The 24,399-nt window shown below is 42.0% G+C and overlaps 1 protein-coding gene across 7 annotated transcripts in view; it reads right to left on the reverse strand.

Moving 5' to 3' along the window:
• Nucleotides 1-24,399, reverse strand: part of PPP6R2 (protein phosphatase 6 regulatory subunit 2) — a 136,260-nt gene that overhangs the window by 76,399 nt on the left and 35,462 nt on the right. Inside the window, exon 1 of one of the 7 annotated variants that reach the window (XM_072596448.1) lies at nucleotides 16,543-16,793. The exons of the other annotated variants lie outside the window; for them this stretch is intronic. The gene's annotated coding sequence lies outside the window, so the exon portion shown is untranslated. Of the gene's footprint in view, nucleotides 1-16,542; nucleotides 16,794-24,399 lie in introns of those variants that run through there. 7 annotated transcript variants of the gene reach the window in all.

The raw sequence follows: 24,399 nt of genomic DNA on the forward strand, positions 1-24,399 counted from the left end.
GAAAGATTAAGGAAAGCAGGTAATAATAACAACAACAACAACAATTGATATTTAGATATCTCTTTAAGTTTGCAAACTGTTGTATTTTCATTTTTCATCTGAACCTCCCAAGACCCCTGGGAGGGAAAGTCTATCCCCCTGTACTGTTGTCAGGGTCATAACTATTGCTAACCTTGTACCACAGAGTCACCACTGGCCAGACCTTTGGTGGATTCTGTGCCTAAGGCTTTGTGCAGCTAACTGGCCAGCCCAAACCTGCAGACATGGGGGAACACACACACACACACCACAAACCAGACAAGTCAATTCAATTTAATCCAACCAACATTTATTTAGTTGAAGGCATTTTCCAGGTGTTAGGCATACATACAAAGACAAAAACAAAGCTGTCCCTACCTCAAGGAGATTTCATTCCACTTGGAGGACACAACATGCATGCATGAAAAAATACAAATCACATACTTTATATACTGTTTGATGCAATCAGGGTCTGACTATAGTTTGATGTCATACTATACAGTAGGGTTCCAACATGCAGTCCCTTAAGCCAAGAGGTCCCAATACCACAGAACCAGAGGCCACTCTCTCAGTATCAGGGGCAGAAGGCTCGCAGCTTTTTGCTCAGCTGAGCTTCTTATTCAAGGCAAGGGCATCCTCCCGTTGCTTCCTCCCCGTTATTCTTGGGTCCTCCCACCAGTCTGCGGGCCTGACAAGGAAAGTCCCCTACCTGAGCTTCCCCCATGCCTGCTACCCATAAAGGACCCCAGAACTCTTCCAGCACATATGGATCTCTTTAGGATGGCTCTCTATATCTGGCACCAATTACCTGTTTTCAACAAAGCTCATTCTTAAAGGATCTTGCCGCCTGAACAATGTATTCCCTCCCTTGCTCTCCCCTACTGAGGTGAGTTTCTTGTATGTGAGGACAAACCTCTGCCTGCTTATGTGGCCACGTGGTGTGCGTTATGTGCATGTGTTTGTGTGTGTGTGTGTGTGTGTGTGTGTGTGCATATACATGTCCATGTGCACGCACACACACACACTTTATTCATCTGCTTGTTGTGCCACCTAAAAATAAAGCTCGTGATTGGATCATTATCCCAAGTAGCAATTTTCTGAAAATCTTGAAGCCAGGTATTTGCTTGAGCCCAAGCTTTGAGAGGCCAAATAAAGTACCTATACAAAGTTATTTCAAGAAGAAGAGAATGCCAGTCACTAGAGGAGCCAGATCATCTGGGGCAGCCCTGAGCTGTGTTTGAAGCTAACAATCCCACAAGGCGAAGGTCAGAGGGGAAAGCATTCCTGACATAAAGGACCACTTCTCTTGACAGAATGGCATGTATGGGCAACAGTGAGACGTTTGCTTTCAACCAAAGAGCATTTATAAATGAGCAGGCATTCTATTAAGTACTGGGAATATAATGCAGAAGCAAAAAACCCAACCCCGGCCTCAAGGAGCTTACATTTGCATGTACATATAGAGGCCCACAGAATGAGTGGAAGGCGAGCTTCTAGAGGAAGGCTCTTGCAGCTGGGGGAAGGCCTTTGCAGCTAGGGGCAGGCCTCCTGCAGGAAGTGAGATATAAGCTGAGTCCTGAAAGAGGCCAGGGAACCTAAGTGGTGGAAGTGAGAGGGTCTGACACTGCAGGCAAGGGGACCGGCCAGTGCAAAGAAAAAGGAGGAAAGAAGATGGAATGGCCTATGTAAGGAAGAGCCAGTGAGCTGGACCAGAGTGCCTGGAGGGGATAAAAATGGAAAGGGAACATAGGAAGAGGTCAGCTGGTGATGAGTCTTAAATGTCAGAAGAGTTTACCCTTGGTCCTAGGGACACTAGACTGTCACTGGAATTTGCTTAGTACAGGGTGACATGACCAAGAAAATGACTTTAGCAGCTGTGCAAAGGCTGAATTGAGGCAGAACAATCAATAAAAAGCTGACCCAGGAAAGGCTGATGAGGGCCTGAGTGAGGAAGGTGGTCATGGGAGTAGAAAAAAGGGAACCTAAGAGCTGAAAGAAATTTTGAGACCTGGCCATTGATTATCCAATGTGGAAGTGAGAGGGAGGAGTCAAGGATGATTCCAAGGTTCCAATCTGGATAATGGTAAGAGGGTGGTACCCTTGACAGTAATAGGGAAGGTGGGTAGGTTTGGGGAACAAAAGGTAATGAGTTCTGTTTTGAACATACTGAATGTGAAATGCCTCCAAGACATCCACTTCTAAATGTCTAACAGGACTCATAACTGGTGGGGCCACTTGGAGCTAGGAGAAAGGCCAGACCAAGCTTGGACAGAGTGATCTAGGAGTCATCTGCACAGAAATGATGAACTTGGGGGAATGAGGAAGAAAAGAGAGGCGGACAGAGTCTCCTACGGAGTGGGAGTTCCTTGGAGGAAGCTCCAGCAAAGGAGACTGAGAAGTACTGCTCCAACTGGGGTGGGAAGAGAACAAAGAGGGAACAATATCATGAAAACCTAGGCAAGAGAGAGTCTCAGGGAATGAAACCAGACTTCCGAGAGTGGCCCTGAGGCCTTCCTAGGCCCTCTGGCTCCTCCTCCTGTCAGCATCCTGAGCTCCGCAGGCAAAGACAAGAAGCAGAACAGGAACACAAGCCGAGGGGCCTGGGCCTCCTCAGGCCACGTTGAGATGAGGTGATGTTCTCTTTAGGCTCCTCTCAGCAGCCTTCCTACTCTCACAGCTTGACCATCCTGCTTCCCTGACTAGAGAATATTTTGTGATGGGAAACTTGACATAACATTTATCAGCTGTGGCATTCCTTTTGGCACTTAGCATACATGGTGCTGCACTGGCATGACAAGGAGGTCAAGGAGTAGGAAAAGACCCTTTCAGACTCTGCCCATTTCATGGGCTTTCAGGGGCAGCATTTCAACAGCAAAAGGCCAGGAATTTGCTTAGCAGTGAGCAGAAACAAGAAACTTGCTTCCTATGTATAGCTGGTCTCTGAACATTTTCCCAGCCCACTCATTTACGTGGGTGAGTTCTCTATACTTGGAAGTAAAAACCAGAGGAACCCTGAACATCAGAACTCTATTGTAGCCATTGCCTAGGTCAGGGGCAGGGCACCTGTAACTTTCTAGGTCCTCAGGTACGGCTTTTTGATTGAGTCCAAGTTTTACAGAACAAATCCTTTTATGAAAGAGATTTTTTCTGTGAAGTTTGGATTCAGTCAAAGGGCCACATTTGGGGACCTAGAGGCCCACATGTGGCCTCAAGGCCACAGGTTCCCCACCCCTGGCACGACCTGCTGAAATGCAAATTTAGAAAGTAGATTGGCTAGTCTTCATAAGGTAGATGAAGCCTAAGGATGATCATTTACTGGGATGACATTGGTTTAATCCTAGAGGTCTTGACACCCATGATCTGAGAATTTCTTGCTCAGCATATGGGAGGCCTCTCAGGGTGGAAACTTCAAGGGAAAAAAATAGGGGAGGCTTCAGCTACTTCTAGAGTAAGAGAGAAAGAAGGGAAAGGAAAAAGGAAATGGAAGGGAAGGGAAGCTAGAAGCAGCTAGTTAAAAAAAAAAAAAAGCATGGCAGCACCCAGGTCTAGGATTTCAGAGTGGCAGTGTCCAGCAGTACAATGGATTATACACATAATCTAAAATTTTCTGGGGATTCATAGTGCTTCTCTATTTGGAAATCCCCATGATGGTGATTTTGCTAAAAAGTTAAGACCTGAGTGGGACAAGGAACTATGATAAGAGTTAGCAGGAATCTCAACTAGATGAACATGGAAAGTATCTATGGTGTGCTAGGCCCTGAGAATTCTAAGACAAAAATGAAGCCATTTCTGTGCTCCAGGACCTTCTAGACTATGAACTGCATTTTCTTTCTATGTACTGTATAAAGAGAAGACTGTTACCAAAGAGATTTCCAGAATCACAGAAATCCTGCCATTTCAGGTGCTCAGGAAATAGCCTTATTCCTCATCCCATCCTGAGCAAAAACAGGGTGAGATGTCATGGTCTGTCCATCATCTCCACAAACCCCAAGAAAACACTAGCCAGTGTCACCAAGCCCCCAAAGAACACACTAGACTGTCCTCTGGGGACTCTCATCATTTCCCAAAAGGGTTTAACCAAAGAAAATGAAATATCATAACAAGGAGACCAAAAGAATCTAGAAGCCAGCAAACAGATTCAGTGGACTTTTCTCAATGACCCTATGTTGCTATCAAGCAACACATCAATATGGAACAGAGGGAAGACAGTGGGCCAAAGTGACATTGGGAAACTGCATGGTAGTGCTTTGGGGACACCAAGCTTCTCCCTAAAGTGGGCATCCTTTAAAATAAGTTTTCTCAATACCATTCCTCTTACACACACACAGAATCCTCCCCTGTAATAAAGAAAAGCAATTAGACAAAAACAGTCACTAGATCAGATGGGATGCCTCTGATCCCAAGTGAAGGCTGGCAGATCTTGCCTGCAGCAGGGGATGCCGATTAGGCATGCACATTCATTCGGCATCACGATGGTCGATCCCCAGGAGCAGAGAGGGGGGAGCCAGGTTATCTAAGGAGCGGAAAACCAGCCCAGATGGAAAGAGGGGAAAGCAATGCTCCTCTGCTGATCAGCAGTGGGACTAGCTTGTAAGTAACTCTTCAACTCCAGCCTGAGTGAGATGGTTGTACAGTGTTTTGTACCCATAGTCCCTAACATTCCTACCTTTCCATTTCCATAGTTCCTAACCTTTCCATTGAAGAAAAGTTCAATGGCCCAAGATTGGTCGCTGCAATCAGAGACCAGCTGTTTGTACTATTACAGTCACTGGAAATATTCTTCTTGCAGTTCAGCTTTTATTTGCTCTACATTCTTTCCTAAGTTTTCTCATGTTTTTCTAAACTCTTTAAATTTACCATTTTTATAGCACAGTAACTGAGACATCTACAAGGTGCTGTGGATAGAGCAGTGGGCTCAGAAGGAAGGAAGACCTGAGTACAAATTTGGCTTCAGACACTTCCTAGCTGAGTGACCCTGATCCAGTCACTTCACTCTGCTTGCTTTAGTTTCCTCCTGTAAATGAACTGGAGAAGGAAATGACAACCACTCCACTGTCTCTGCCAAGAAAAGAGTCAGACCTGATTGAAATGGCCAAATAACAACAACAATACATAGCATAATAACATTCCATTGCACAGGTCGAGGACACCTACACTTAGTTTACCCAGCCCCAACCCTACACTCCAGGGCAGCTGGGTGGTACATCTGGGTGGTACGGTGGGTAGAGTTCTGGGCCTCGGACACTGCCTACCCTGTGACCTTGGGCTAGACACATAACCTTGGTAGGGCTCAGTTACCTCAACTGTAAAATAGAGATAATAACAGCACCTCATTTAGCACATCACGTGGCACATAGTAGGAGTTCTATAAATGCTAACATTATTATTACCCAATGTACCACCCAGTTGCCTCAAAGTGTAGGAGAGGCCTAGGTTGGAAAGGGCTTCCTATTTGATCCTAGAGTCAGTAGGGAGCCACAGGAGTCTACAGGATCAGATCAGCGTTTTAGGAAGATTGTCTTGGCAGTTGAAGGGAAGACAAACTGGCCTAGGCCAACCTACCAGTCCAGGCAGGAGGTAACAGGCATCTCTGTGAGTAGTGGTAAGGGAAACAGAGACAAGAGACATGTTTCCAGGCACTAGGCTAAGAAAACTCGATGGTTCTCTGGAATCAGGTTCCTCCCCACCCCCTCACCATGGCCATGCCCACACTCTCCTGGTACATCTACTCAGTACAGTAGGTACTTCTCTCAGGTACTTCTTCTCCTTTGAGGTTCTTCATTCAATCCACATTTCCCACCCAAACAAGAGATTGGTGGCTGCTGGCTGCTGACCTCCAGTGCCCTCCTGCTCCCTCATTCTCTCCACCCCACCTCCTGCCCTCATCCGAGGGGACTGCACCATCCAGGATGATACTCCCTAGAAAAACCTCCCTTCCTATCACCTCCTCCTCCCCCATTCCTAGCTACACAGCGACAGTCACACCCTCCATCTGACCACCATCCACTTGGCTTCTACTTCCATCTTCATGGCCTCTGCAATCCCTTAATCTGATGGATCAATCATACTCTGTTGGCATTCCACCTTTCCTTTTGCTTACAATCCCTAACCCTCTTGCCCTTCCTGTCACCTCCAAACCTTCCCTCAGTTCTTTCTCAGGCCAATTGCCCTGTACTGGCTCTATTCTCCTACTTTTCCCATCCTAATCCTACAGTGAACCAATCCAATCAATCCATCTCCTCACCCTTGATACTGATTTTGCTCCACCAAACCCCAGCCTCAGACTACTACCCCTACTATAATATTACACCTGTTCTCAACGTATAGTTGAACAAAGTTGAAGAAAATCACAAAACTGTGCCCAACTGGGTCCACTACAAGTATATACTACATAATCTCAATGGGGTCCTCCTCACTGCACTAAGGCAATCCTTTGACATCTTGTTAATCAATTCACTCTGCCATCTCACTCACCCCCAGTGCCACTGCCAAAGGCTTCTATCCCTCCCCAACCCTCCCAGGGTTCCCTTCCCTCCCTGCCTCATGGTTTACGGAAGAAGTTGAGGCCGTTTGCCAAGAGCTCATCTCACATCACCCAGACACTTTTCCCTCCTCTCTCCTCCTTCCCCTCATCTCTTATGGCCCTTCTCTTTGCCAAGGCACAAGCAATTCCCCCCCCCCCACTTATCTCCCTGTCTACTGGCGGCTTCTCTATGCTTACAAACATACCCATGTCTCCCCCACCTTCAAAATCCCCTCCCTGGATCCCTCCAGCCCGACTAAGCACAGTCCGATCCCTCCTTGTGGTTAGGTGCCTTGAGGAAGTCTGTCATTGGTGCCCTTGCTTCCCTTCCTTTCACTCTCTATTCACCTCTCTGCAGTCTGGCTTCCTGCCTCAGCATCCACCCCAAAGTGCCCTCTCCAAGGTCACCAATGATCTCTTAATCAGCAAATCTAATGCTTCATCTTCAGTCCTCCTTTTTGTCTCGACCTCTCAGATCATTCTAGATGTTCTTGGTTCTCTGCCTCTCCCTATGATTCTGTGTCCTTTGGGAGTCTCCATCTAGATCCTGCCCTGCATACCCCCCAGGATTCTCCTCCCTTCTCCCCATGCTCTTTTTCCCTGAGCAGTCTCTCTATCAGCCCTAGGCAGATGCTTCTCACTTCTCTATAGCCAGCCCAAGCCTCTCTCTCTACCTCCAAGTCTCACAGAGCCAACTGCCTACTGGTATCTTGTAGATACCTCCAAGTGAATGTGTCCAAAAGGGAATCCATTCTTTTTCTTCTTTTTTTTCTTTTTCTACCATTTTCACTTTTTCATTCTTTTCTTCATTTCCTCTTCCCTACCTTCTCTCCTTCTGTCGAGTGTACAGCATCTTCCCAGTCCCCCAGGTTCACAGCCGCCATGTGATCCTCAGCTCCTCACCTTGCACACCCCTGTGTCACTGACCAAGTTCTGTTGATTCTCAACAATATCTCTCACATATGCCCCCTTCTCTCTTGACACTATCACCACCCTGATGATGCCCATCACCTCACAGCAGGCTATGAAAGAGCCTATGCCACTCCAAACCATCTTCCACTCAGCTATCAAAGTGATCTTCCTGTAATGCATAGGTCTGACCATAATCACTCCCCTTACACACACATTCACACATAAACACATACATGCACATACTCAGTAAAACCCAGTGACTCCCTATGACATCCAGGATCAAATATAAAATCTTCTATTTGACTTTTAAACCTGATGCTTTTCTCCCTTCCCTCTTCTTACACCTTACTGCCTCTACATTGTCTACAATCCAATGACAGTGGCCTTCTTGGATTTCCTCCCACAAGACAATATCTCACTGACTGCTAGTGTTTTCAATGGTTATTTCTCATACTTAGAATATTCTCTCTTCTCACCTCTACCTCCTAGCTCCCCGGACCTTCTCCCCCTTAATGTTCCTGCTTTCCCTCTGACATTCCCGTCAATTTATCCTTTGTGTAAGGTGTCTGTACATAGTTGCTTGTGTGTTGTCTCCTCCATCAGACTGTGAAGTCCTGAAAGGGAGGGACTATGTTTTTGCTTTTCTTGGTATCCTTAGCACAATGCCTGGCACACAAGTTGGCACTTAAGAAATGCTTGTTGGTTTGACTACTTTCTCCTTTCGCTATCCTGAACTTTATTTATGTTATCAAGCTAAAGAATCACTATAGATCTGATCACTACACTTGGCACTCTGTAGGAAGTTAGTAGGTACTCTCCCCAACTGCAGGGGCTGGGGTTTTTTTAAGCTCATTTCACATAAGAAAGTAACAACTATTTCTGAACCCATGACTAATTCCCACAGTTAATTTTATCTTTGACTCTCCCACCCTTGGAATTGCCTTCCTCATATAATGTTCAACACCTAATACCAAAACTCCAAAGCTCGAGGTGATCTCTAGAAATCTGACTCATGCTATCGCTTCCAGGCTCATGCCCAAACCTGTTTCTAAGCTCCTGGTGCCAAAATAGCAGCAGCCTTTTTCCAGCTGGGAAACAGCAGCTACCTGAACTAATTTTAGTCCAACTAATTTGAGTAAAGGGACCAGACTGGATGCAGAGCTAGCCAAGTCAACAGAGAGAGTCAAGATTTTCTAAGGCTGGCTCTGGAATAAGGAAGAGCACAAAAGCCAGGAGGCTAATAAAAAGGAAGGCAGCTGAATGGAAATGAAGAATTGGAGAGAGAAGAGAGTTTGATTCCAAATGTATTTTCCCACTGAAGACCTGAAAATATCCCATCACTGATTCCTTTTCAATGGCTTCAATTTAACTTCCATACCTTTTTTCCTACTACACGATTTATCCCCAGTCACTGGTATTTACTGTTGTTTTTTACAGTTTATCCTCTCTCAAAGGCATTTATTATACAGTGGGTCCCTACTCAAAGTCATCTTGTGAAAGCATTCTGGGCAGTGCCAATTGCACTGAGTCCCAGAACTAACCAGTCTGCCCAGAGAAACCCACAGTAATGTTACAAGAAAATGGTTTAATCATCTACTTTAGAAAAACAAAGTGGAAAAAATCAAATTTGCCAAGTTAGTAGTGGATAGGAACTGGATGAATTAGTCCTGTGTGTATCTCTAAAAAATGCTAAAGACGAAGGGTAAGCCCAGAACTGAGGAAGATGTTATCAGCCTGTCCTGAATTTGAATAAATTCAGTCTTTTAAATGTTCCCAAACAATTATTTGCTGGGTCACGTCTTATGGTTGATAGTAATGGAATACTACAATCTCAAAACATCAAAAATTACAAAGAATCCAAAGGGCAAAGGAAAGCTGCGTGCTGGGTGTTAAATGGTCACCTTGTAAGGATGGCAACTTGTGTACAAGAAGAGACATAGAGGACCTTACTGAAAATATTTTTTCTGGGCCAGCACTGAGGGAGATCAGCAGCTCATTTATAACCACGAGGCTTAGCTCCCTGGAGCTGGGGAGGAATGAAGTGAGTGAGAGGCGAAGTAGTGCTGTGGTCCCAGGCAGGGCTAAAGCAAGATTTCCCTGAGATCTAGAACTTGGCAACTCTGCAATTGTCATGAATGGTTTAGAGGGTGCAGGGCTGAGGTGAGTGGAGACTACGACTATTTGTTCAGATGTTTCCAATGTGCTTACCTTGCAGGGAGAAGTAAATGGACTATTGGATTCCTTTCAAGATGATTCTGTATTTGCTCAGAGGCTCAGGTGAAATAAATACATCCTAACCCTCAGCACAAAGGACAGCAGATGGATAACCCTAATGAGACCCCCAAAGTGAAAAAGAGAATGAGATAGGACAGGAGGGAAGCCTCCACCACAGCATCTAGGTTCTTTAAGGTGACAAACATTTCCACCAGAATGGGAAGGCGTAGAAGATTTTCAATCTGTGCCAATACAGACATCACAAAGTTTTCAAAAGACTACATATAGGCATTCCAGATCACTCCCCAATGTTTCGAGATGATTCTACAACCTCTTCCAGGTATGTAGAACACTATTTTAGTCCCATGATAATTGCCACCTCCAAGCTTCATCTAGAACACAGTCAGTGAATTACTAGGCTGCCCATTCCACTTTTGGGCTGGTTTCACTGATCAAATGTAATGAACAGACTTTGCTTTAACCCATCCAAAGTGGCAGGGATAGAAAATTGCAAATACATCTCTGAGTCCTTTTATAACCCTGACCATTTGATAATTTTCCAGTCAAGTTTTATAGAAAAATCATTACCTTCCCCATCATTTCCACAAAAGGATGAAACAAAATAACCTCTGTTAAAACAAACCACTTATTTAAATACAAATGAATACATAAGATACATTTGGTTCAGTAAAAGCCTGGTCTGCTGAAAGAATACACACTTCTCCTATTGCTGTCACCTGAAATAAACAACTTAAGATTTCCAAATTTCTTGTGTCTCTTATTTCCAAGCTTAAATCAGTAACAGGACAACATTAGCAACATGTAACACGACGCTTTGTTTCAGGGGCTTGAAATCTATACTTAAATAGGGCAAGCAAGGAGTTTATCATTTGTTTCAAACCAGAACACTTTAAAATGTTTGGGAATCTTTCTCGCCAATAATTCTGCCCACTTTCAATACAACAAAAATAATTAAGTTATTAGAAGTAAGGTGCTAATAAGACAGAAAAATATTTGCAATAGTTTGAGTGTTCTTTAGTTCCTGATGGGTAACAGGACGTACTCCATAACAGAGCAGGTGCTTAAAAATATTTGTCAAAATTGGCAAAGATGACAAAAGATTTTAATAATCAATGTTAAAGAAACTGTCAAAACACAGATACACTAAAGTTGGCAGAACCATGAACAGAACAAGCATTCTGGGGATCAATTTGAAATCATGCTGAGAAAGTGACAAAAATGTCCTTGTCCTTTGTTCCTGAGACTCCAAGGCTAAATACATCACTACAAAGAGATCAATAAGAAAAAGAAATGTCCCAAAATATTTACAGTAGCAAAATTTTTTGTAGTAGCAAAGAATTGGAAACAAAATTAATGCCCATAGACTGGGAAGGGAAGACAATAGACATTTCTATAACACCTACCTACTATGTACCAGGCTAAGTGCTTTACAAATATTTCATTTGGGAAATGGCTAAACTGAAATACAATGTTACAACACATTTCAACATCTATTTACATTCAAAGTATAGTCAGGGTAAATTGGAAAGTAAGATCAGAGGGAAAGCATCTTGCAGAAAGTGGCATTTGAGCTGAAATTTGAGCAGAGATGAGGAAGGTGAGAATTCCAGGTTTGGGAAACAGCCAGTAAAAATGCCTGGCATCAGGAGATGGGAGAGTTGTGTGTGAGAAGCAGCCAGTGAAGAAGGCCGAGGGCACTAAGCGACAGAGTAAACAGAGAAGATTAAAGGGTAAGAGGGCTAGAAGGTAACAGCTAAGAAGGGCACAAGAAACAATGACTATATTAATTCAGAGAAGCACTGGACAACGTATATGAACTAACGCAAAGCGGAGTAAATAGAACAAGGAAAACCACACACACCATGAATGGAAATAGAAAGAAGAACAATTGTAACTGAAGTAGAATGACCAAACTTAGCCCCAAAGAAGAAATATAAGCCATCTTCTTGGCAGAAGTGAGGATTATGGGTAAGAACATAACACATCAGATTTTTTTAATGTGTTATGATTTGTTGATTTTTTTCTTTCTTAAAGAAATTCCTTCCCCAGTTGATAAATGGTCAAAGGATATGAACAGGCAATTTTCAGAGGAAGAAATTAAAGATATCTATAATCATAATGAAAAAATGCTCTAAATTACTTTTGATTAGAGAGATGCAAATCAAAACAACTTTGAGGTACCACATCACACCTGTTAGATTGGCAAACATGACAGAACAGGAAAATGATAAATGTTGGAGAGGATGTGGGAAAGTTGGAACACTAATTCATTGCTGGTGGAGCTGTGAGCTCATCCAGCCATTCTGGAGAGCAATTTGGAACTATGCCCAAAGGGCTACAAAAATGTACATACCCTTTGACCCAGCAATATCGCTACTAGGACTGTATCCCCAAGAGATCATAAAAATGGGAAAGGGTCCCACATGTATAAAAATATTTACAGCAGCACTCATTGTGGTGGCCAAAAACTGGAAATCAAGGGGATGGCCATCCATTGGGGAATGGCTGGATAAATTATGGTATATGAATGTAATGGAATACTTGTTGGGGGTGTAAGCTCAGTTTTCACGTGGACAGTCTCAGGCAGGTAAAAGTGAGGACTTCTAAACCTCAGAGTTCTCACAAGGCCCCCCAGGGAACAGCTGGGGATTGAGGTGTGAAACACGGGCTATCCCATGCATTTCCACCTCTTTTCAGTGAGAAACTTGCTGGGGAGAGCATCCCACCCTTGAGATTGGCCCATGGTCTGAGCACACCTGTTGTTGATTAGCTAGGGGCTGAGAGCATGCACGGTATTCACGTGCAAACTATGCGGCGGGAGAGCTTAAGTAGGGACAGGAAAGCCTGAAGGCCTTCTTCTGGATGCGGGGTCCCCTTTGGGGGTCCCTCCCCTCTCTTCTGGCTGCAGGGTCCCCTTTGGGGGTCCCTCACCTCTCTTCTTGCTGCGGGGCCCTTGGAGGGAAGAGGGGTCCCTCCCCTCTTCCACTCCCATCCTCTTGCTGTATGATCCTTGCCCCTTGGGAGGAGGAGGATTCCTCTCTCCTGAGGAAGAACTCGCCCTGCATATGGATACATAACTAAGACCCTGAATAAAGCCTAACCCTTGTTCGACTCTGGAAAGTCTTTTCTCTCAATACGTTTATCCGGTTGGCCACCGAAGACCTGCGAAACGGTAAGTAGACTCGGGTAGCTCATTGGCCTCTAGGCCGAACAAGTACTATTGCACCATAAGAAATGATGAACGAGAAGACTTCAGAGAGGCCTGGAAGGACTTGTATGATCTGATGCTGAGTGAAAGGAGCAGAACCAGGAAAACTCTGTGCACAGCAACAACCACAGTGTGTGAGAGTTTTTTCTGGTAGACTTGGAACTTCATAATAACGCCAAGAACTTAAAAAAAAAAATTCCCAATGGTTTTCTAAGGCAAAAATGCCTTCCACACTCAGAGAAAGAACTATGGAATTCATTTGCAGAATGTAGCAGATCATGTGTGTATGTGTGTGTGTGTGTGTATTATGTTTTGATTTGTTATATGATTTCTTCCATTTATTTTAGTTCATCTACATAGCATGACTATAGTGAAAACGTATTCAATAGGAAAATATATGTAGAGCCCATATAAAATTGTATGCCATCTTAGGGAGGGAGGTAGGGAATAGGTGGGGGGTGGTGGTAAAATCTAAGTTTTATGGTAGTGATTATAGAACATTAAAAAAAATAAAATAAAATCATAATTAAAAAAAGAGAGAAAAAAAAGAAATTCTTTTTCGATCATAAAAATTGGAAAAGGTTCCATGTGGACAAAAATATTTGTAGCAGCTCTTTTGTGGTAACCAAGAACTGGAAATTGGGAGAATACCCATCAACTGAGGAATGGCTGAACAAGTTGTGGTAAATGAATGTAATAAGAAATGGTGAAGAGTCGGACCTGGAAAGATTCACATGAACTGATGCTGAGTGACATGCACAGAACCAGAAGAACATCATACACAGTAACAGCCACAGTGGGCCAGGACCGTTTCTGATAGACTAAGCCCTTCACAGCAATGCAAGGACTAAAACATTCCCAAAAGACTCTTGAGGTAAAATGCCATCCACACACGGAGAAAGAACTATGGAATCGGAACGCAGAATGAAGATGACAATTTTCACTTGTGTTATGTTTTGTTTTGGTTTGGTATTCGCATGGTTTCTTCCATTTGTTTTAATTCTTCTATGCAACATGACTAATGTGAAAATGTGTTTACTAAGAATGTATGTGTAGAACTCATATAAGACTGCATGCCATTATGGAGGGTAAGGGGAGAGGGAGGGGGAGAAAATTTAAGACTTATGGAAGTGACTTGAAAACTGAAAAATAAATTAATTAAATTTTTAAAAAATAAGCAAGCAAAAAAATTTTTTAAACAATGGCTTTCTGGGAGAGGAGGGATCCACTGGGAAACATAGGCTATGGAAAAAAGGTAGCTATCAAATTTATTTTTAAAATAAATAGTTTTTGAATGGAAATAATGACCCAATGACTGAAATGCACCTTTTGGATTGAAGGTATATTCAGACTTCTCCTATCAGACATTGTGAACTGTTTCTGGCACTAGCTTTGGAAGGAGGCGACATGGTAGGTAAGCTCCCAGTGTGGCCAGTCCAGCTGTAAAATGGGAATAACAATGCTTGCAATACCTACTTCCAGTTCTATATTCAAACCTATGGGGTTGCTGGAAGGGAAGTACAGGGACAACTACCAAGTCTCCTGAACTGTGACCTATGACCTATGACAAGCACCATCGTCTGAGGCTAAGGAAAACACGGGCCATTTTTCTACCTTCCCCACAACAAGATGGAGGTCACCATGCTGTGACACACCAGGGGCTCCCAGTTAAGAAGGCCAAGAGGCTGGCCTAAGCCCAGGTTTGCCAACTTCAAGTCTGCTGTTCTTCCTACAAGATCTCTTGAAATAAAGCCTCCCATTTTCATTCATCAGCATGGCTGCCCAGATGTTTTGAAAGGTTTGACTGGGTGTCATTATTGCTGCAGCAAGGCTGGCTGTCATCACCCAGACTCAAGGGGACTTGGGAAGAGTGAGTGTTGGCTACATCTTATCATTAGCTATATCTGAGGTGACAAACTCACAGCAGCAAGTTTGGCCTGAACCAGATTAAAAGGTAACAAGAAGTATTTAGTAAACCAAGAAATGTACAGAAATAAATGAGTGAATGAATAAATAGATGGAGCATAGATAAGATAATATTTTAAAACTAAATTACTATGTAGTCCACAGGGATCCTGAAATATGGCTGAGAGGGCCCCCATTTGGGCTGACTCCACTGAGCTATAAGATCCTTCTCCTTGTTCAGCCTACTAGAGACATAGCAGAATACTATTTCTAAATTTTCTATGTGGGATGGTCCATTTTAACAAAAGCTATTCGAGGCACCACAGGTTTCTCAGAAGGCTGGTCCATGATCACGGCTCAAACGCTGCTTTATATTCTACATTACTGTTCCTAAGAGTTTAAAATGCAGCTCAAATCTTTTTCCAAACTTGCTAAAACACACACACACACACACACACACACACACACACACACACACACACACACAGACACACACACACACACAGACACACACACACACAGACACACACACACACAGACACACAGACACACACACACAGACACACACACACACACAGACACACAGACACACAGACACACACACACAGACACACACACACAGACACACACACACAGACACACACAGACACACACACACACAGACACACAGACACACACAGGCACACAGACACACACACACAGACACACACACACAGACACACAGACACACACACACACACAGACACACAGACACAGACACAGACACACACACACACACACACACACACACACACACACACACACACACACACACACACACACACACACACCCCTCAGATCCTTTGAGGTAAAATTCTGATTAGGACAGGAGATAGTCTAATGTTGACTTCTGCAATCTTTAGGGAAAATGTGTTATGAAAATTATGAAAATAAGCAAGATTGAAAAGATAATGTTTTAACTATATAAGTAAGAAGCCATCTCCAAATTCTTCTGAAGAACTCATTTATATCCTTGATTGTGAATTAACATTTTTAATTTTAAATTAAATTAATTTAGTTTTAAATTAGTGTCTATTCAAAAGACTGGGTTCTCTATGTGTAAACCTTTGCTACTGTACTCCCAGCTACTAGAACTACTAAAAATAAACCTACAATTCTTTTCAAATATCCTGATTCAGACTCGTCACTAATTTGTATCTGCCTTTATCCCAATTATTTACAAATTGGTGATTTTTGTTGTACTATAATCTTTGGTACAAAAAGTTTTCTAAGACTCAGACAACAATGGTCTGCTTGTTTTAAACAATGCCATAACTAAACAAGAGAATCTGGTCAGGCCCTTGGCAGCTGTTGTTCTGAATGCAGCCAAAGGCCTATTTCATTGCCCACAGATCTGACCAGATCCTGCTGGGTCACAGAACTCTCTGGAAGACAGAGACTGATGATCCTTTCAGTCCAAGACAGATCTGAGAATACTTGGTGAGGGGAATCAAGTTCATCAAATCCAAGCTTTGTGTTCACCTTTCATCAGTGCCCTATTCTTTGGATGAGCAGCGCTGCTCATCAGAGTTGATATGTCACTCCAGCCTACCAGGGATTCCAGCAGCTTGGTGCTAAAGCTACTCTCCAGGCTTGCACTAGGAACCAACAGAAGGAAGCACAGCCAAGCAACTGTTTTAGAGTAAGATTAACTGGCTTTTGGTGACTTGTGCCCAGTGGCCAAGGAGACATCTCTATGTACCTGAAATGATATCAATGCCTCCAAGAGATTCTTTTCACATTCCCTGAACACCTTCAGCAGTCTATCTGGAGATTCAAAGGGTCACCGATATTTAATCTTTCATCAAACAGACAGATGTAGAGGCCTCCAAGTGCTGCTCTGATTACTTGTTTTTTAAAGTTATGTTAAGCATCACCCAGAAGGGATATTTCAGAAAGAAATGCTGGCAGTGAAGCCATGTAGTTCCAGGCAAGAGTCTTTTCAAAAAGAACATTCTGGTGGTGGAGACTGTTGCTAAGAAAGAATCAGAATCCTAAATGAAACCTAGAAATTGACTGGTTACAGTTCAATTCTATTTACTTTCAGAATAATGATCCAAAATTCTTGATGCCCACTAAGGGCAAAAAATAAGGAGGTAAGACCAACCATTAGAATGTCAACTTGAATAGTTCTATTTTACACTGGCCAAGGAGCTGAGAGCCCCTTTAAAAAGTCTGATCCCCAAAGACGACTGGGACGGTGAAAATTGTTGCAGCCTGTGGCAAGTCTGGCAAAATATGGAAGTGTGGCTATGGCATGGCCTTATAAACCCCAGGTCACACAGAACTGGGGGCTCAGAGATCTTGGATGGAGCAGCCCTGGATTCCTTTCTCTGAGGAGAAGCAGTCCCTTCTTCTTCATACCAAGATGCCTTAATCTGAAATTGCTACAAGTGAGAAAAATGGGCAAGTCAAGAAAAAATTGTAAAAAAAAATCATGACCACATATCCCTAATTATTACGCAAGAGAAACAGGCATCTAGAAAGAATAAGATGCTCACCCTACAACCTGTGGGAAAAGCCCTCTCAGCCATCTTAGGGTCCTCCATCTGTCTGTTTTCTCTACAATGTCCACTTGTAGGCCAGCACACTAACAACTCCCATCTTGGGAAAGAGGGAGGTAAAAATGTGATCAGCCTGGATGGACAGACTAGAGCCACACTGGGAAGTACTTTAAATATCAAATAGAAGAATTGTGTTTTACACTAAAGGCAATTGGGGATGGGGGGGAGAGGGGAGAGGAGGTAGAGAGGCAAGTGAAGATTCCTGAGCAGAGGAGTGATATGGTCAGATCTGCAACATATACCTACATACACACAGAGAGAGATATATACAGATATATATGTGTCTAGCAGCTATGTGGAAGATAAATTGGAAATGGAGAGACTCGAGGCAGGCAGACCAGTTAGTAGGCTATTTCATTAATAATAAGGGTTTGAACTAGGGCAGTTGTGGTGTGAATAAAGGGAGGGAACAGATGTGAGAATTATTATTTAGCAACTGCCTGGATATGTGGGTTGGGGATAAAAGGTGCTACCACTGGAATTTAACAAACAGGTAAACTGAGGCAAATCTCCATGCAAAAGAGTATTTATTAGCAGACGCATGCTGTCTGTTAATCAGTGAGTCAATGGATTGCCTTCATTAATGCCAAAAACCTGAACAAAAGGACACCTCTCCTTTTATAGATTTTAGGGAGTATGGAACAAAGAACAAAACAGGATAGATGACCTCATGAGATTAGGGGCAACGTGATTGGTCACAGAGTTGAGGCACAGGGAATATGACTGGTTGGAAATTTGGTAATGTCAGCTAGCAACAGCCCCTGTTCCTCTCTCATGAGACTAAGAAGTGCTTATTGTCTGGGGCCAGGGGCAATAGAACATCTCAGACTTTTGGGCAAACCAGACATACTCAAAGGATAGCTTGGTGGAACAAAGATCTCATGCCCAAACTCCCTTGTACTTATATACATTTTCCAAGGTCAGTTAAATTCCTTGAAGCAAGAAGAGCTGGCTTTTTTAACTTAACACAGGCCAACTAAATCTTTGAATCAAGTTCAGAGACAAAGAACCATGGCTAAAGTAGTTACAGGACAGAAATCAAGTAACTGTAAATAGGATCAATAAGAAAATGATACAGGATTAACCATAATCTTATCAAAGGGAAGAGTCAATGAGGGTATTTAGGTAGTAAACTTGGGAGACTGGAAGAATGGCATTTCCCTCAACAATAAGACAGGTAGGAGGAAGAGTGCATTTGGAAGAAAAGATAATGAGGTCTGTTTTGGATATCTTGGGTTGAGATGCCCATGGGACATCTTAGAAAGAGACATCCAGCAAGCAACTGAAGGCATATGCTGGAATTCAAGAGACAGATAAAACATGGCATAGATTTGGGAGTCATCAAACTAGAGCCGATAATGGAAATAATAGGAGATACAGAGATCATCAAGAGAAAGGAAGGGAGAGGAGGGGAGTAAAGGAGAGACTCAGATAATGGTCCTGCAGAAGAGCCCTGTAAAGACTGGTTAGACAGCTAGGAACAGAATTATAACATCAATGTCATGAAAACCCAGGAAAGAAAGTATTCGGAAGGAGGGGATGATCAACACTGTCAAAAACTGCAGAGACTAGGTAAGTTTCAGGCCACCACTGGATTTAACAATAAAGGAATTGCTGGTGACCTTGGAAAGGGCAGTACTGGTTGAGTGGTGGGAATGGAAGCCCCATGGCAAGAACTGAGAAGTAAATAAGAGTTTCAAAAGTGGAGGCAACAAGTATAGACAGTTTTTGGAAGGAGTTTGGCTGTGAAAGGGAGGAGAGATACAAGATGATAGCTTGAGAAGATGGAAAAATCAAGTGAAGGTTTTTAAAGTTGGGGAAGATCTGGGCATTTAAAAGTCAGGAGGGGAAAAACCAGTAGAGAAGGAAAGATTGAAAATTAGGGAGAAAAGAGAATGACTGAAGGGTTAAGTATCTGGAGAGACCAGAAGGGATGGGAGCTGGGGAACAAGTAAAGAGGATGGTGATGGAAAAGAGAAAGGTCACCTCTTCATGCATCTAGAGCTGAGGAAGAGGGGGTGAGGGATGACATGGAGGTAATGTGAAATATGGAATTGGGGAGCAGAGCAGACTCACAACAAAGGCACTCAGTTGTTAGGGAAGTATGAAGCAAGGTCCTCTGCTGAAAGGGAAAGAAAAGGTGGTGGTCTGGGTAACTTAAAGAATAAAGGAAGGTTTGGAATAGCCACAGTGGGGATGACAACAGAGAATTATCAGGAAAGAGTAAAAGGATTGATGTACATGCAGTCAAGACCCAATTAAGATGAAAAAACATAATTTTTAAAAACTGTTTTAATGCAAATCAAAACAACTCTGAGGTACCACATCACACCTGCTAGATTGGCAAACATGACAGAACAGGAAAATGATAAATGTTGGAGAGGATGTGGGAGAGTTGGAATACTAATTCATTGTTGGTGCATCTGTGAGCTCATCCAACCATTCTGGAGAGCAATTTGGAACTATGCCCAAAGGGCTACAAAAATGTGCATGCCCTTTGACCCAGCAATATTGCTAGTAGGTCTGTATGCCCAAGAGATCATAAAAATGGGAAAGGGTCCCACATGTACAAAAATATTTACAGCAGCACTCATTGTGGTGGCCAAAAACTGGAAATCAAGGGGATGCCCTTCAGTTGGGGAATGGTTGAATAAATTATGGTATATGAATGTTAATGGAGTACTATTGCACCATAAGAAATGATGAACGAGAAGACTTCAGAAAGGCCTGGAAGGACTTGTATGATCTGATGCTGAGTGAAAGGAGCAGAACCAGGAGAACTCTGTGCACAGCAACAACCACAGTGTGTGAGAGTTTTTTCTGGTAGACTTGGAACTTCCTAACAACACAAGAACTTAAAAAAAAAAAAATTCCCAATGGTCTTCTAAGGCAAAATGCCTTCCACACTCAGAGAAAGAACTATGGAATTCATTTGCAGAATGTAGCAGATCATGTTTGTGTTTGTGTGTGTGTGTGTGTGTGTGTGTGTGTGTGTGTGTATTATGTTTTGATTTGTTATATGATTTTTTCCATTTATTTTAGTTCGTCTACATAGCATGACTACAGTGAAAACGTAGGAAAGTATATGTAGATCCTATATGGAATTGTGCGCCGTCTTGGGGAGGGAGGGGGGTAATGGAGAGTAGGTGGGGAGGGAAATCTAAGTTTTATGGTAGTGATTGTAGAACATTAAAAAAAAAATTAAAAAACACTGTTTTAATACAAAAATATTTACAGAAGCTCTTTTTATGGTGGTGAAGAATTGGAAATAGCGGGGATGCCTATCAATTGGGGAATGGCTGAACAAGTTGGGGTTTATGATTGTGATGGAATATTATTGTGCTATAAGAAATGAATAGGATGGTTTCAGAAAAACTGGAGAGACTTATATGAACTGATACAAAGTGAAGTAAGCAGAACCAGGAGAAAACTGATGTCAAATTGCTTGCCTTCTCAAGAAGAGTAAAAAAATATGTAACTCAAAAATTAAGTGATTATTCAAAATTTTTTTACATGTAATTGAGAAATATTTAATGAAATAAAGGGTTTTTTTAATGTTTTAAGTAAGTTTTTATTGATCTGTTGTTTTTACATTGCCTAAATTATTCCCATATTTCTCCTCTCACTCTCACTTTGAGCCACTCATTATTATAATTTTTTGAAATAAAGAGGAAGAGAAAAAAATCAACAATACCTATCAAAACATGGGGGAAAAAAATCAACATTCCACACCCATGTATTCCCTTGCCCCACCTCTGGAAAAAAAAGGAGTGAGAAGAGACATCTACTCATATCTCATATATCTTCCTTGAGCCATGCTATTTTTATAATTTTCCAGATTCACTTTAGATTGTTTCTTGGAGATTTTTCTTTCCATTTCCATTGTTGTAGTCACTGTGTATATTGTTACTTTGGCTCTGCTAACTTTACTTCGCATCACTTCATTTAAGTCTTTTGATGCTTTTCTGTATTCAACATATTTGTCAGACATAACATAACTTACATGGACCCAGTAAGCACAGTTATGTGACTTCCTCCATTAGTATTCAGCAGCACATAAGCAAGAACAAAGGAAGGTAAGGATGCAGGGCTTTGGTTTGAAAAGGGATAAGTAGGGATAAAAAAATGTAACAAGAGGTTCAAGGGCCAAAGACAAAATCAGAATTGCACAAGACACAATGGAGTTGGTTTGAAAAGTTGACCAGGAAGCTAGAAGGCAGAGGGCTGACACAGATGTTCAAAAGAGAATTCATTACTTTTTGCCCTCACATCTATTCCTCTTCATAATTTTCCTATTTCTGCAAGGGCTTCACCCCCCAGGCTCACTATTGTAGTAAGGTCAAATCTTGTCTTTCCTACCTCGAGAACATCTCTCTCATCAGTGCCCTTCTTTCCACCCCCAAAGCTGCCTCTCTATATCAGGTCACCCAGCTCACAGAGATTCTCTACAGATCAGGGCATCACCTCCTTCCCTCCTCAATAAACCCCAGTGGCTCCCTACATGCTACCAATATAAGCCACAAACATTAACACCTGTTTGATGTTGAAAGCCCTTCCCAACCTGACATTCCAGCCACCTTATTAAGCACTATTGCCCAGGAAGTGGATTTGGATTTGCGAGATTTGGAGTCAGAAGACCTGGGTGGTCACATGACCATCACTACTGATTGCTCCACTCAGAATCTCTGCAATTTTGAATCCCCAGGACTACCTAGACCAAAGCTCCTTTTTCTGGACATCACTTCTGAATCTCTTATTAAAATCAACTAATCAAAAGCCTTAATTACAATGTTTTCTCTATCATGATATGATAGACAGCAGGCACATGGCTACAAGTATACAGACACACAAGTACTGTGCTCTATCCACTGCACCACCCAGCTGCCAAAATTGTGACTACACGAAATGAAAAAGGTTTTGCACAAACAAAACCAATGTAGCTAAAATTAGAAGGAAAGCAGGAAACTGAGGGGAAATTTTTAAAGCAAGTTCCTCTGATAAAGGCTTCATTTCTCAAACATCTTGAGAAAATGGAGCCAAATTTATATAAAATAAGAGCCGCTCCTCAACTGATAAATGATCAAAGGATATGAAGAGGCAACTTTCAGAAGAAGAAAGCAAAACTATCGATGGTCACATTAAAAAAATGCCCTAAATTGTTATTTATTAGAGAAATACAAATTCAAAAAACCCTTAGGTATCATCTTATACCCAGAAGATTGGCTAAACATGACAGAAAAGGAATAGGACAAATGCTGGAGGGTAGGTGGAAAGATAGGTACACTAATGCACTGTTGGTAGAGATGTGAACTGGTTGAATCACTCTGAAAAACAATTTGGAACTCCGTTCAAATAGCTATAAAACTGCATTCTCTTTGAACCCGCAATACCACTACTAAGTCTGTATCCCAAGAAAAGAGAAAAGAACCTACATGTACAAAAATATTTATAGCAGTTCTTTTTACGGTGGCAAAGAATTGGAAATTGAGGAGGTGCTCATCAATTGAGAAATGACTGAATAAGTTGCTGGACGATTGTAATGGAATATTACTGTGCTATAAGAAATGACAAACAGGATGGTTTCAGAAAAACCTAGAAGACTCATATGAACTGATGCAAAGTGAAGTGAGCAGAACCAGGAGAACACTGTATACAGTAACAGCAACATTGTAGCAATATACAAATGTGAAAGACTTAGCTGCTCTAATCAAGACAATTCTGCTTCAAGACAATTCTAAAGGCCACATGATGAAAAATGGTCTTCACCTCCAGAGAGAGAACTATTGAACTCTGGATGCAAAGTGAAGCATACTTTTTCATTTCCTTTAGGTTTTTTGGTTTTTATTGTATGTTTTATTTTTGCAACATGATTCATGCAGAAATATGTTTTGTATGACTTCACATCTATAACCTATGTCATATTGCTTGCCTTCTCAAGGGTGGGGAGGAGGAGAAGAGAGGAAAGGGGAGAATTTGAAACTTAGTATTTTTAAAATGAATGTTAAAAAATAAATATTATTATGTGCAAAAAAACTCATACAGAATATATAAAATTGCTGGGATTTATCTACCAAGCCACATGCAAGAGTTTTATGAATATAACTATAAAACACTTTTTTTTGTTACAAAACACTCTTTGCAGAAAAAAAAATAATTGGAGAGATTAATTGCTTATGACTGATTCATGATAATATAATAAAAATGATAATGCTACCTAAATTAATTTACAAATTCAATGCCATATTAGTCAAGCTACCAAAGACTTGTCCAGAAACCAAGATGGCAGAGAGTAGAAAGCAGTACAGAGGGCTTCCCCCATCTCCCCTAGAATTCCTCCAAACAGATCTAAAAAATTCACCAGAACAAATTCTGATGGAAAATTCAAGAAAAAAAGACTCACATTGAATCATTTTTCCAGCCCAAATGAGCATAAGAAGACAGACAGAAAGGTCTGCAGAACTGGAAAGATGTCTGGCCAGAGCATTCTAAGGGTTCAGGGAGAGGGTGTGCACTAGGGCAGGATGGAGGCCCCAGACATAAACTAGGGCACCATGACTGGATCTAAGCAGAAGGAAGAAAGAGAGCATCAGATTTTAAGAAACTGCAAAAGAAAACTGTCCAGATCTCTTAGAACCAGAGGGCAACATAAAAACAAAAAGAATCTATCAATCTCCTCCTGAAAGAATTCCCAAAATGAAAACTACTGGTAACATCATAATCAAAATTCAGAGCTTCCAGGTCAAAGAAAAAATATTGCCAGAAGCCAAAAAGAAAGAATTCAGCTACCAAGGAGTCATGAATTATTTAAAAGTCACCAATATAAAAGAGTGGAGAGCTCAGAATACAATATTCTAGAAAGGCAAAAGACAGTATATGATCAAGAACAACTTAATCAGGAAAAACCGTAGGGGGGAAAATGGATCTTTAATGAAACGGAGGACCTCCCAAGCATCCCTAATAAAAACACAAGAACTACATAAAAACTTTAAAATATA

This window comes from Notamacropus eugenii, chromosome 3 (assembly GCF_028372415.1).
Source record: "Notamacropus eugenii isolate mMacEug1 chromosome 3, mMacEug1.pri_v2, whole genome shotgun sequence".
Taxonomy (NCBI): Eukaryota; Metazoa; Chordata; class Mammalia; order Diprotodontia; family Macropodidae; genus Notamacropus; species Notamacropus eugenii.